General features: G+C 37.8%; 1 protein-coding gene across 1 annotated transcript in view; it reads left to right on the top strand.

Annotated features, from left to right (window-relative positions):
- Positions 1 to 8,917: 8,917 nt before the first annotated feature.
- The window catches only part of cdh12a (cadherin 12a), a 63,526-nt gene continuing 56,384 nt past the window's right edge, over positions 8,918 to 16,059 (top strand). The window contains exon 1 of the mRNA XM_055202070.2: positions 8,918 to 9,282. The gene's annotated coding sequence lies outside the window, so the exon portion shown is untranslated. The remainder of the gene's footprint in view (positions 9,283 to 16,059) is intronic.

Raw genomic sequence — 16,059 nt, 5'->3', positions numbered from 1 at the left:
AGCCTTTTCCAGAACACATGCGTTGCACAACGTCCACATTGTGAAATTATCTACAAAAGGGGTGACAAGATGGCTAATTTAATTGTGTAGTCACCACGAGGTCGCCGATGTGTCCCCCATGGTATCCAAAGTGTCCTTATTTCGTAGCCAGCCAAAGGCAATTATCTATGCTTAGCCGCATGTTACGATATTCCCCTTGGCGTGTTCGTCTCCCCTGTTTGCTTTGAAAGTTCTTTAACTTTTGTACAATGTGTCACACAAATACACTGGCATGTGATGAGCTCAACATGGGGATGATGGGTAGTAAGTTGTTATGTGCTGTCTCAATTCCTTCATGCTTCATTGTGATGCATGAGGCATCAGCTTTATGCATCGACTGAAAGAGACTGTTTGTCTTCACTGTTTCTCTGGTCAGCCCTGGTTGCTGTGTGTGTACCATCATCAGCCCGCCACCTCACTGCCGCAGGATACGCCACCTGAATGAAACAATCGCCCCACTGCTACTGAATTTTAATAATATGTTTTTTCACAGTTGTTGTTTCATAATTGTGTACAGCTTTGTTTGTACATGTTTAGTATTCTGTGTTCCTTCAGCTCAAATAGTATCGCATTGCGCTAGCCAACCACCATGGGTGTCATTCCCAGGTAAAGCATGGATTGATAAAATGTATACAGTACGATAAAAAAGTGTGGATGTGTCATCCACTATGTATATTTTCTATTAAACTAGGAGAGAAGGGAGGCAAGAAAGAATAAGAGACTATGCATGGTTACCCAACATTTTTAGCCCTTCTGCAATTCTCACTTTTCCCGAAGGCATCATGTTGGGAGAAGGAACGCATTCACTCAACTGCATCCACCTGGGTATCTGTCACAAGACTGAGCTGCAAGTAAAGAATAAAAGTCCCCGGGGCATCTCAGGCATACAATATTTATTTCCGAAACGATGAATAAATGGATTTTAAATCTGGTGTTTTTTTATCATTTTCGAGTACTTACCTTCAAAGATTGACATCTTTTGCACGGTGCTATTTAGTTTTATGTCAAAAATACCCAGGCTTCACTGTCCTGCATCATAAACTGTGTTAAGTCTCCGTAATACTCTGCTTTATTGTTTTGCTTGACTGCCGCAGGGGTTTCATATGTTTCAATGAAAGATTATGTCATGAAGCTTTGCCTCAAAGTGGCCCGATTTCTACTCTTAGTATAAATCAAGTCGCATCCGAGCAGCCTGAATCATCAGGTCTCCAGTCTACATCCATACATCTATAACCTCTATAGTCTAAGCACAATATCTAGCAATCCATTAGGGAAACCTGAGCTCTCGCTGCTAGATTGAACTCCCTGTGTGGGCCCATTCCACATCTTTATAATGTATTATATTGGTTTCAGCTCAAGGAGGAAAGTAATTTCACTGATTTCCACCGAACGTGTCACAGTGAATGGCAGGCGTCAACACATTAATATTTCTGTACGCTATAAAAATAGCTTAGTCTGACAACTGATGCCGTTGCAGCATTGAATTATATTCTCTTGCATTTTTATGACCTTTCCTCTGCACCATGAACACATTTAATAAATGTTTTTTTCAAGAATTAGAGAGTTTCAGGTGAGTGTCATGTAAAATAATGCAGGGATTGAGAAGGGATTTTGGCCTCCTCTGTAATCCCGTAAGCCAAGGGTATGGGCAGAAATGAGGTCAGTTGAAAGCTCTTCCTCTATAAAGAATAATTTGCCCTGTTTGAGAGTGGGGAGCATCATGGAGGTCCCTTACCTCGCTCGAAAAGATGGTCAGCCAGCCACGGTCAAGTGGTGTGGTTATGAGACTGAATGGATGCAGTCTGTGTGTGAAGGCGTGGGGCCTAAACAAATTAAAATAGCTTTTGATATAAAGAGAAGGGAAGCAAATAGAGTGACGAAGAAAAAAGAGCTCTCTCATGCATTCCAATGATGGTACCTCAATGGTCAAATTATCACCCTGTATGCAGTCAGTCTGCACATGATACTGTAGGGTCCGAAGGTGGTCTCCTCCCCTTTCTCCTGTGACTGTCAGATAGTGTGCTTGAACTCTGCCCATCTCCTCTCAGAGAAACTGAATAACAGCACGCTCCATATGCATCTTTGCTCACCAGAGAAATGAACTGACAGTGTCAGCTACCATCTGATGCATTGAGCACAGGGGAAATATTGAAATTACTGTGTTTTTGCTCTCGCGTTTGATAAATTACTTGCGGTTTTTCATCACCAATGCAAAGGATTGTCTTTCAAATACCCTTATACAGATGATGTCCCCACCCATCTGTCATAAGTTTATGCTGAATCCCCCAATGCGGGTATGGCAAAGCGTATCTGACAAGGAAGTCTTTGCTTTACAATAAAGGATTTCATAATGTGCATTAATAAGTCAATGCATAAAAATAACAGCCAAAGGTCTGTTATTGTGGCTATAGCTCAGGGCCAGATTTTGCTCCCTAAACAAAAAAGACATGCACACACACAGACACAAACCGTGCTTATCTCCATCACTCAAAATGACATGCAGTACACTGCAAATCATTTTCTTAATCGGGTTTTCTGTCTTGTTTTCCCAGTAAAAAAAATATTGTAACATCCAGATTCATGTTTTTGAGAAGTTGCTTTTTTATTTGATTACACATATCGAATTAAATGCATTTTTTCTAAACCCTTTTTTAGGCACCTAAAATACATTAAAACATAAATCTAAAAGCTTCGCTTTTTGCTTAAAGGTGCCAAAGAATGCATTAAAATAATGTGTTAAATTGTTCTCTGATATCTACATAGAGGGTATGTGGCTTATTAAGTGCAAAAATTATCCAGAGACAGTTTTACATGTCCATTTACAACCCTAGGATTTGCCTTTAGAATAAAATGTTCTATTATTACCTTATTTGAAAGGGTCATGAATATTAATGTTGAGCTGTGCTCTGATTGGCTGTTTAACAGAGCAGCTCCTTCAGTAGCTCTTTGTGTGTGTACAGACCTTGGGCCCTATTTTAACGATCTAAGCGCATTGTCTAAAGCGCACAGCGCAACGTCTAAATGGGCGTGTCCGAATCCACTTTTGCTAATTTAACGACGGGAAAAATCGTTTTTGCGCCGAGCGCATGATCGAAAAGGGTAGGTCCTATTGTAATGGGAGTATTTTGGGCGTAACGTGCAGTAAACCAATGAGAGTCACAGCTCTCATTCCCTTTAAAAGCAAGTTGCGCTGGCGCTATGTCTAATCCCTATTTAGATGACGGACTTTGTAAACTGAAAAACTAAGCGGAGGTAGAAGATCCCCAGTTTAAGATTAATGTTAAATAATTGTGTTGTTTTTCCCTTATATTGAAATTGTTATTTTTTTATTAAAACCTTTAAAACCTGTTTTCTTTTAGTCATGGAAGTAAAAAGCAGGCTTGTAATTGCTTTAAATGTATGGCTATCCAATATCATCAAAGCATAATTTACAAGTATGTAAGATAAGGTTTGTACGCTAAAAATACTTTATTTGTAACAAACAGGAGATAAAGAAATTACAAACGGCTCTCCTCACGTTTCAGCACTTTGGACAGCGGTTTTTTAGCAAAGAGTTTTTTTAAGCATTACTTACAAATGTTTCTCATCTCGCCATATCCACAGGTACATCATATACAATAAATCCGTGAGGTAGCATTAAAAAAAAAACATTTAAAAACAGATGCATTTGTTTAAAGCAAAGCATTTATTTACTTATCAGGCTGCAAGTAAAGCAGCTCTTTGCGCCTTCTAACGTCTCATAATCAGTCCTCATTTATAAATATGTCCAAGAGACTCAATAATAATCTCTTAAATTCAATCCTTTAATCTTTCATATTTAAAAGCATTTTTGTGCTGCTGCGCATTTATGTACGTTGTGATAAGCAAACCCGCCTTGTCCTCCCGTTTATAGGCGCATATTACTAATGCGTTCTTTAAATAACATAAAACATATTGCGCCATTGACTTTAGACTTTAGACCAGGTTTTTGTTGGTCAATGGCGTAGTCTATTTTAGTTGCCTCAAAATAGCAACGCGCCAACAATGCACCTGAACACACCTCGTTTTTCAGACCAGAACGCCCATGGGCGCAAAGGGGGCGCAAATGCATTTGCTATTTAAACAACGCGGCGCTAAACGTGAAAATTAGGGTGGAAACTAGCGAAAGACACTTGCGTCGCGCATTGCGCTGCATTGCGCCGGGTGTAAGATAGAGCCCCTTATGTTAAAGCCTGTTTTAGACGAAGATAAAGAATTTGAGGAATAACCAATTGTTTGGAGATTGTTAATGGACGTTTCTGAGCCGTAAGTTTGTGTGGGGGGGTTTCAGTAAGGACCTGCAAAACGTAACTGCAATGTCAATAGTAGAACTTGGCAGCCTAGCATATAGCGCTAACTCAGCAGTCACAACTTTGTTTTTAGCATTTTAACAACATTGTAATTAAAGGAATAGTCAATTTTCTTAATAGAAAATCCAGATAATTTACTTACCACTATGTCATACAAAATGTTGATGTCTTTCTTTGTTCAGTCGAGAAGAAATTATGTTTTTTGAGGAAAACATTGCAGGATTTTTCTCATTTTAATGGACTTTAGTAGAGCCCAACACTTGATACTTAACTCAACACTTAACGGTTTTTTTCAACGGAGTTTCGGGGGACTGTGAACGATCCCAGGCGAGGCGTGGGGGTCTTATCTAGGGAAACGTTTGTCATTTTTGACAAGAACAAATATACACTTTTAAACCACAACTTCTCGTCTAGGTCCGGTCCTGTGATACGCCAGCGTGACCTCACGCAATACGTCATGATGTCAAGAGGTCACAGAGGACGAATGCAAAACTACACCCCAGTGTTTACAAGTGTTGAGAAAGAGGAACGTTCCGACGTTGTTGTATGTGGAATGATACTAATTAATGTCTTTGTGTCAGTTTATTGTTTACAATGCTCCGCAAATGTGCGTTTCATAAATGTAACACGTGACCTCTCTACGTCACTACGCATTTACGTGAGGTCAGGTTTTCAAGTTGCCTTCGGATATAAATCCAAATTTTAATAAGGGAGGTTTCAAATAGTTGAGGTTTAGAGCAGAATTTTCATTGTTTTAAGTCAATCAACTAAACCTTACTAATCCAACAATTCAAACTCAAAGGGACTATTTCGGATCAATTTGTAAATCTCACACTGTTTTAGTGTGGTCTACTTGGGCTCCTGTGATGCTGAGTTTAGGGTGGGGCATTATTATTCACCTTGTTAAAAAGTCCACATTTTTACAAGATCAAGCTGGATCACCTGAATGTGGTTTTATTAATCAGATCACGAAGACCTGGTTTCACAGACTAGGCTTGGCTAAAGCCAGGATTAGCCCTTAGTTAAATTAAGATGTTTAAGCATCTTTAAAGAACACGCCAAAGTTACTGGTGTGTATCTTAAGACAAATCAGTGGCACTGGCATATTTTAAGATCTGCCATTGCAAGTTATTTTCAAGTCTGAGTCTAGCCTCAAGCCTTGTCTGTGAAACCAGGGGTAAGTGTTGCACGCTTTTACAATTGATTTATTTTGATGTTTAACATCTTACATTTGTGAACAGGCTAAAAGAGGCTAAAAGATCACATGGAGGGTGCATGAAAACCCCTTAAGATACAGTGTTAACCTCCAGCTTTAAAGTCTACTGTATATTAGTCCATCACTTGGACTCCCCCTTCAGAAAGAGTATTTTCTGTTATAGCCCACCATGTGCTGTGTGGATTATCTCTTAGTTTAACTCGGGGTGGACGGTTGCCATGCCATCTGCTCTGAGGATGATCAGATTCAGGGATTCATGCCAATGTCTGACCACCAGTAAATTAAAGTAAAGTGTTCGCAATGAGAAAACTCTGCAACACAAATAACCCCACTCTGTATCGCCCTAGTGCCTTGACTTGTTTCAGCTACGCCATTAGTGTGCTCAATGACTTTGCATATGTAGGTAGTAAGTAAACGTCAGGCAGCACCAGGATTTTCTCAGTGAATGGTCCAATTAGAAGATAATAGTGCCTTATTTAATTGCATACTATGTTGTAGGAAGAGGTATTTAGCACCTGTGTATATGCGTTCTGGATCTCAGCCTGAATCTGTCAGCAGACTTTTACTCCATTAGCCATAGATGGCTTTAAAGCCCATTTAGCTGTTTATATACTGAAAACTAATCAGTCTACCTCAAGCACTTCTTATTAATCCTGTCTGCTTCAGGCTGAATGCTTCTTTGGTTCTTTGAAATTCTCTTAAAGCATGTGTGCTTTTTTCAATTGAAATTTCCTGAGTTGCTTCAGATGGACACAGTTTGAGGTATGGTATGATATGATAATCGCCCCAAGGGTTTTCACCACTGGATGTACAATACAAAGTAATATGAAGAAAATATAAATGTATAATTTATAATCCATGCATACTATTAAAATACACTAATGTTAAACCATTACTATTAATATAATACTATTAGAGGTCAGGTTTTCCTGATCTCATTTTTCAAACTTTAGTTAGTGTCTAATGTTGCTGTAATGACATAAATAATGATAAAGCTCAAAGTTCACTGCCAGGCGATATATTTTCTTTAACAGAATTCCCCTTTCAAAGCCAACAGTGAACCGTCGCTTTGGACTACATAACTTCCGGTTGAATGATGTCAATAAGAGTTTTGACTAAACTCCGCCCACAGGAATACGTCAGTCACCAGCTAAACGGCTCTGCTAAGCTAAGCTGCTGTTGAATCACAACACACTAAACAAGCTACACAACCACAACTCGATACGTATTTCTGAATAATGGACTTCATAAAACAAGGATGACATCGGCCTGTTTTTAGGACAGTGAAAACAGCGTTATACATATAAGTAAATTGTGTGAAAAAGGATGCATTTTTTTTTACACGTGAGACATGAAGACATGTTATATTGCACACTGTAAACACAATCAAAGCTACAAAAATACAGGAAGAACAGGACCTTTAATATATTCTGTTGTGGTTGTGTGTGTGTTTACGTGACTGTCAAAACTGGTGACACATCAAGTACATGAAACAAATGCTCGGTTGTTTCATGTTGGGTCAAGTATTGACATTTTCTAGGTTCTTTTAACTCAGCGAATGGGGTTTGTCCATATTTTAACCAACCATTGGTTAAAACAATCCATCATTTTTTGTGCACTGTATATACTTTACATATATTTACCATAATCATATATTCCAATAGGCAAAGGTGTAACTCAAGTAATTTATAACTAGCCCGGAATCGTGGCTGCTGAATAAGTGGAGGGACATGCTAGGCTCCAATATTTTCAAGCCAACGTAATGGGTATCGTCGTGGATGAAGTTCACCTAACGTACAAATGGTAACGGATAGTCTGACTGTATGACTTAGTAAATACTTAATGTTGTGATATAAACGAAATGTTGTAAACATAGTAGGTGTTGATGTACGTTCGCTAACTCAGACTCAGTATAATCACAATGTTAGTGTCATTGTAGCGAAATAACTAGCAGTTCGGTCAGGCTGCAAAAGACAACATTTCAACATACGTTACACACTCCGTTGCTCTGATTGGTCGTAGGTCTATCCAATTGAGTGCAGAGGAATTTTTCGGTTGAGACACGCCTCATAATTAGCTCAATGGAGCGGTATCAGACTCAAATTCTGACTAGAATTGAGTATGACAAGTCAGGCTAGTATTACTGGGTATTACTGGCAACTAGCTGCCAGTAGCTTACTGTAGATTTTACATTTATGTTATTTACTAGCAACAGTTTGTTCAAAGTTAAATGAAAAAAGAAACATTTTCAATCTTTATCTTACTGGCAACCAGCTGCATAATTACAGCTAATTTTTTTACAGTGTATTTATCACACTCTAAAAATGCTGGGTTATTTCCAACCCAGCATTTGGAGTAAAAAGGGTAAAAAGTTTGGTTGTTTAACCAAAAATGCTGGGTTGTTTTAACCCATTGTTGGGTCAAATATAAACATTTAATCTCTGGGTTAATTCTGCTGCAGGGCTCATCCCTTTTTTGACCCAACGCTGGGTTGAAAATAACCCAGCATTTTATAAAGTGCAAAGTCATGTCTTCCAATAGGCAAATGTGAAACTCTGCAAAATGTTTAATTAAATAACAAATTAATCAATTAAAAGGTTACAGTTGGTTTACTGGGTTGTTTGTTTTTCAAACCATGGTTGGATAAAATATGGACAAAGACAAGCGCTGGTTTAAATTAAAATTTTCTGGATTGTTTTAACCCAAAATGCTAGGGTGGGTCAAATATGGACATCTTCTATGTTCATTTAAACCAACCGTAAGGTTTGTCTTTATTTAAAACAACCCATTATTTTTAGAGTGAATATTATTTATATTTATTCAGCAAATATTTTCTGTCATATTTTATTTAAGAGCTAATACATAGCTTAGTCTACTACTGTTATATTTTCCCATAAAATTTGTAGCTTTTCAAATAAAATATTTATTATGTAGCTCAGTGCAACTTCTCTATAAAGACTTGCACTTCAAATGTCTTCAAATGTTTAAATGGGTCAATCCACAAGCAGGGAACTCACCCATCAAAAGTTATTAATTGTTCAACAGATGGAGTGTTTCTATTAAAATGGTTGCATACGCAGTATTTTCAGAGCTTAATTAAAAAGATGTTTAACCACCTTGTAATATCTAGATATATCCTTACATGCAACATTTGCATGCGAGGTGAAAATATCAAAATGTGACGCGAATCTCTCGGCTGGCTCATTATAAAGCTTTACATCCCTTGAGGGTATCAAAGCAAAGCTGACTGCGTGGACTATGTTTAGCACTGGTGGGACCCGCATTAATCCGGCAATTTAATAGGAGAGGATCTCTAAAAGGGATAGGACAGTTCTGAAAGCGTGTGTATACATTACGGCGCCCCAACATCATAGAGGCTGATTGAAGCCTCTCTTTCTCTCTCTCTCTTTGCTCTGTCCCCTTGACACTGCAGGGGTGAATACTGAATTCAGCTGAGCGCTTTGCTCTCCCCCTCATTCTGTTTTCACAGAGCTCTGCACAATGCTCAGATGAGAGAGAGAAGGAGAGATAGTGTGAGGGCAAGTTAAAGCGGGAGTGAGAGGGCGAGCGCATTACAGCGAGTGATTGAAGAGAAGACCAGTGAAAGAGAGTGTATGCCGAAGAGTTTGCGGCGATAACGACCGGACCTCTGGATTACAGCGCTTTATTTCTCTGGGCACTTTGTGGGACATTTGAAAGGTGTGTGGTGTTTTATTTATTACCATAATGATCTAGTTGTACCTGATCAAACCTTTTCAATTACTTTCTGTGGGGTCAAGTATTCATATTCAAGAATAAATAAACCAGTTGCTTTATACTGTACTCTATGTTGCTGATGCATACAGTAGCATCATGCACATTTTATGGGGTAGCTGGTAGACCATTTGTATTGCAAATACAGCTTCTGCAGTTGTTGTTTGATCATCATTCAAAGCTTGTTTCTTTAACATACTGAAATGCGAAACACTTCTCATATCGCTGCTTTGATGGGATGGTGGCCAGATATTTCATGTAAGCACTGTTGTAGACAAGCATAATGTGTGGTATTGATATCTACTCTAACTCTGAAGTATGCTTAAGCACTACTGCAGACACTAGGGGTCAGGTCTTAATGCACTCATGATACATAAAATATTTATCCCAAGTGAGTACAATAATAAGAAATGCAGAGAAGGACTTTTTTCTTTTAGTAAATGCAATGCTAATATACTTGATAATTCTCATTTTAATAAGTATGACAAAAGGTTCAAGGATAAATTGTTTTCACTTAAAAAAAAAATGCTGGGTTATTTTCAACCCACAGTTGGGTTAAAAAGGTTCGAGCCCAGCCGTTGGGTAAATGTTTATATTTGACCCAACAATGGGTTAAAATAACCCAGCAATTTGAGTTGAAACAACCCAGCACAGGCTAAATTACAACCCAACGGGGTGGGTTGGAAATAACCCAGCATTTTTAAGAGTGTACAACACATGCTTGCTGATATACTTGCTTATAAAGCAAACCGTCAGTGCATAACCTTGTGGTGAGGTACCAAACAAAGAAGTTCACAAAACAAATAATGACACTGCAAATAGCAAGCAAGATGAAACTTTGCAGACAGACGCAAAGCTTCAGTCATTCTGAATAAACTGCATGGAGATGTGTGAATTAATTAATTATTTATATATTAAACACTGTCCATTTGTAATGTACACATTTTACAAAGGAATTGATGCCTTATTCATTCTCAGCCAAATTAATAAACAACATTTGTCTTTCATTTCCCATCTCACCACGGCTGTTAATGGCCTGCGTAGAAAGCAATTGTTCATGGTCTTGCGTTGGTTGTGTGCGTTCAGACCTTCAAACGCTGGTACATCAGCATCCAAGCTGTTCTCTTGGGCTTCATCTGGATGGGCCAATAGCTCTGTGAATATGAGATTAGAGTCCAGTGTTACATTGCATCTCAGACTCAAGAGGACAGAGATGCACAATTAAACGCATCTTTTTACTTTCCAAAGCCAAATAATGATTAAGAAAGACAGGGAGTGATTTGATTCACTGTTTACAACACACTGCAGATTAATAAATGCCATTTAAACAAACTCCATGCCGTAAATATAGTACAATTCCACAATGTTTATCTTTTCTATACGTAACATTTCCAGCTGAACCACTGGTCTGGATTTGAAATTCAATACTGGGTATTACACTCAAGATATGATAAATCATTCGACTGTCCCAAACAAAACAGAATAAGAAATCATCATGATGCCTGCAGGGTGTACATGAAGCAAATAGCTTTGAAAAGCCATAAATGTCTGTGCTGAGGAAGCTTGTTTTCCTTCATGTCAAATTAAAATAATCCACAACACAAGCTATTATTCAGAGATTTTATCTTATTATTTAACACATTTCAAAATGTTAATTTCTCCTCCATTTTGATGTATTATCTCAAAATAATGACACACTGTAATATCTTAAGTTATTAGTATTAGTATTTGGGTCTAATATCATTCTTGTAGAACTGGCCACCTACGCACGCACACACCAACCAAGAGCTGACACAAAATCAACGTCACCGAAGTAGGGTGTTGTTGTTTGTGAGTAAAATATATGCCTTATGGAAACAATGGATATAGTTTGTTTATCCGGCGTAGTAGCAGAGTTGTGCGTGTGTCTATGTTTAATGCTGGATTTCGTTGAAATGTGGCGTTCCCAACCGGTTCATGACTCGCAAGCCCAGTCTCCTGAAGATGCGTATAAAAAGCATGAAGTGTAAAACTCGTGCAATACATACGCCAAATTCCACTTTGGCGTGCATATGATACCCAAGTCCTTCCCATTCACTTAAACGGTGCATCTTTTTTTGTCGTTTTATTTATTGGTTTCTCAATTTTTTTTGCTATTTTTTTACCGTTTTCGCTTGGGTTTAGGGTTAGAACAACTTTTTGTTACATAAAAATGACATCCTAACCCAAACCCCAACTCTAACCCCAACTCCAAGCGACCATGGCTTAAATATGGACAAAAACATGGAGAAACCTGTATATTAAATAACCTCATTAAGCAAATCTAAAATCTAACCCTAAACACAAGCAAAAATAGTTCAAAAAACAGAAAAAAATTGAGAAACCAATAAATAAAACGACAAAAAAAGATGCCCCGTTTAAGTGAATGGGAAGGACTTGCATATCATATGCACGCCAAAGTGGAATTTGTCGTATCTATTGCACGAGTTTTACACTTTGTGCTATTTATACGCATCCTCAGGAGACTGGGTAGGACTCGCAGGCAGTAAGTAAAACTGCATCCAATGTCTGTGTTATGTTGGCAATCAGCACGTAAGTGCATATAATGTAAACAACACAAACATGTAGTGAATCATAAGTTCTCCAGAGATAATGTTTTGTGTGTGTTGCTTGCTCGGTAAACCTCGAGAGGGTCGTGTTTTTCCGGAAATGATCAGTAGAGATGATCTGTCTTTGATAAATCTGATAAAGCTACCCAGTAAACAATTACCGTCTTTCAACGTTGAAATATGGTTGAAAATAAGTCGGTCCGCCTTGGACTGGTTTACGAAGTGATTTCAACTAAGTAGTTTTGACTGGACTGTTTGACTACGTGTTTTCAACTGACCATGTTTTCAACTCATAATCTAAGACAGCTAGATAATCTGTTATACATGCTAAAACAACAGAGAAAACTAATTACCTAACAAGAGTTTTACATATTCTGTCAAAGTTATAAAAAATATGAAACTGTGATTGAGGTGCAATGAGGATTCATGCTATAATTACGCCACCCCACCAGGTGGCGGTAATGCACCATTAAAGATAATTGCCAACCGCCATAAAACCGAAAGAAGAAGAATGAGGCGCATGAATGTGGCGCAAATCTTCCACCCATCATCATAGAGAGAAGCCCAACCAACCGCCAGATTACAGAAAGCTCTGGACTGCTTATAGGACTGACCTATGTTAAAATCTGTGTTGGTATATGTTTATTACACTCTGTGTTGGTTACTGGACCGACCTGTTTATTGCAGACTGTGAAATCTGTTGGTTACTTGACTGTTTGCACAATTTAAAATGTGCTGTTTTATTAAAGTTATTATAACCCTTTAAAGCTTTGTTTCATTTTATAAAATGTTATTTGGTATGTTAAAGGGGACCTGTTTTCAACATTGAAAAGTTGGACAAATTTGACGTCTTTTCAATTTTCAGTTTCAACCTTCATTGGACCGTAATTAGCCATTGAAGATCGACCCGTTTTCAACGTTGAAAAGTTGGACAAATTTGACGTCTTTTCAATTTTCATTTTCAAACTTCAGTGGACCAAAATTAGACGTTGAAGGTATACGTCTATTCAACGTCTAATAGGCGACTTTTTGCTAGCTGGGTAAAGACTCTTTGGAGATACAGTATGAAGGATGCAATACTACGCTACAGGTACTCAAGATTAACATGAGATAAGCAGAAATGGCATGATATGGAAGCTTTATACGGTGGGGGGGATTCAAACACTTTAAAGTGTGTTTTATGGATGTAAGGAGAAGAAAGCCAGCATTATGGAAACAACTGATATAGTTTGTTTATCAGGGGTGGCAGCAGAGTTTTGCGTGTGTTGCGTTTGTTTAACGCTGCATTTCACTGAAAAGTCCCAACCGGGTCATGAGTTGCATGCGGTAGTAAAGCTTCTGTCTTATGTTGGAAATAGGCACGTAAGTGCATATTATATAAACAACACGAACATGTTGTGAATCATATGTTATCCAGTCAGTGTTGTATAAAGTGTTGACTCAGACTATAAATCTGATAAAACTAAAGACTCTTCGGAGATATAAAGGATGTAACACTACTCTGTAGGTACTAATTAACATCAGAGACGCAGTATTTGTATGGATTTCTGAAGGTTTTCGCCATGCAGATCCACAATTCAGAAAGACAATTTTTATCATGTATTCTACCCCATACACAGCAAAGAATGCTTGCCTTGGTATTTGTTCTTAGTTTCAGTCAAAGTGTAAAAATTCCTAAAATAAGATGCATTTACATACAATGTATTGTTTCCTGGGAAATAATATTTAAGTGAGTTTTTGTACATTTATCTGCCAGTGCGGTAAGAAAAATAAGCTTAATTTTTTTTCTGTTACATCTTCTGGATTTAGATCTAGCTATATTGTATTTAGGGCTTGCTTTGAGGCTTTGCTTTATGTATTTTCGTAGTGTTGAGCATAAATCAAAGCAAACCTGATGTCTGTCATTAAATGTCAGTGGACTATTGCATGTAGGTTACAATAATTTCCTCCGTAACAGAGTTTCAGAGCCCCTAAAAGTTACCTTTCTTTGTGTTCTGACAAAGATAAAGCAGACTTGTTTGATTATTTTTATATGACAGTGACTCTCAGGGGGCTGTGCATGAGGGAAGGGAGACAGATATTAACAATCATAAGCCTACTAATTTTAAACAACCAATATTTACTTTATTTGTGCCATTTTTCCTAAATTCAGTGGCTTAATTGTTACAGGCCAAAAACATTCAGTGCTAGATTAAAATCATTCGGGGCTCGAGCCCTTAATGCTAAAAGTCTTAGCAACGCAACTTACAAGAGATGGCTTTGTCTTAAGGGTGTTTTACACGATGCACAGCAAGTGGCGAAATCTTATCATGACTATAGTTTTTCTTGTGTATTAAAAACGTTTTGTGCAGCATTTAGTACAAATATGTTTATCTTCATCAACACCATTTTGGGTACATGAACAAGGTGGCGGACCGACTCAGCTTCACCTTATAACCACCCCCGTTTTGTTGCTTTCCGCAAATCTCCTATCGAAAATGAACAACAAACTTGTGAGAAAAACAGAATAGGGCTTTTCACACCTGAAATTGTTAACCCTGGGTTATTCTAAACCCCAGGTTAACGAAATCCCGGGTTATCTGTTTCACGTTTCACACTGTTCGTTCTTAACCAGGCGTTAAGAGATAACACTGGGTTTTCATAATCTGATGTTTCACACTGTACATTCCTAAACCCAGGGTTAACCTTTTATTTGCATATTTCTGGTATAAACAGTCATGATTGTATAAAAAGCAGTGTCAAACTGACTAAATTAAAATAGCGCACTGTCGCTTTAAATAACCGCTTGTCACAACATTCAGAGCAGGGTTTCATAACCCTGGGTTAATTTCAGGGATAACCCTGTTTCTAAATTACAAATGTGAAACACTCCTTTACCCAGGGTTAAAAGCAGGGTTAAGAACGGAGATAACCCAGGGTTACACACAGTTTGAAAAGCCCTAATGTGATTACTAAATAAAGAAGATATAACCATATGCAGACTGTAGGCTCTCTTGTGTAGGCTGTATTTCCTTGCAGTATTTGCCCAGGGATAATTCACTCAGATAAATATTAAGTGCGTCGCTCCATGTCGCCTGCTTCTTCTATATCTTAATTACCAGTGTTATCTTAATAACAAGTATGTTTTGCCAGATAAGCTCTGACGGTGTATTGAACCATATATTGGTTGATTAGTCCAATTAAACAAATGAGTTTCAGCGATGTCAGCACTGGCCACATATGACCACTATGAGCTACTGAAAATGCACTAAAATGTGGTGATATTTGTGATACAGTAGGCAGCCAGTCTATCAAAACATAGTTATATATATATATATATATATATATATATATATATATATATATATATATATATATATATATATATATATATATATATATATATATATATATATATATACTTTGACTAAATCATGGTTGACTTTAATGATGACATTTTGCCTGATATTCATTAATTACTGGAAGAAGCGCTGGTGCATCAACTATATTTTTGAGGTTTTTATGTCTCATAGGAGGACACGGATGTCATCTCTGCCACTAGAGAAACATTGAAGCGCAAAACGCAGAGATGTCATCTTTGTCCGCTAGTATTGAGCTATTCTGCTATTTCTTTTATATCATTTCTTTGTTGAATACTGGACAGGTGACAAATTTCGGGGGACAATAGTGTCTGTCTGTAGTGCCAGGACAAGTTGATAAGCTGCCAGCTGGGGATCAGTATTTTTAACACCACTTAAACATGACAAATCTGCACAAAACATATACAAATATGCAATTCCTTAGAGCGAGAGCAAGAGTACCACTTTAAAGTCGAGGCAAAATAGCTGCTGTCTGTTTTAACCGCTTACTCCCCTGTGCATCCAAAATGTCTTTCGTAATATCTATGACGTTGACCAATAGGAGCACACAAGCTCGTTTCTAACATGCCAAAATGAAAGGGAGATGATGGTATTGGTGCTGTTAATTGAAATTATACAATAGAGCAAAGGCTCGTAGAGATACCTTTATGATCTTTGTTTACACTCTTGATTCTGGATGTTTCATGGCATCACACATATCATGAAAGTCAGCAAGCAATGATTGGTCGATTAGCAATGTGTCCTGAAAGCCTGACAAATCACAGACATTGACTATT

This window comes from Misgurnus anguillicaudatus, chromosome 2 (assembly GCF_027580225.2).
Source record: "Misgurnus anguillicaudatus chromosome 2, ASM2758022v2, whole genome shotgun sequence".
NCBI lineage: Eukaryota > Metazoa > Chordata > Actinopteri > Cypriniformes > Cobitidae > Misgurnus > Misgurnus anguillicaudatus.
Note: the sequence above shows the minus strand (reverse complement) of the source record. Positions and strands in the feature narration are given on the sequence as shown.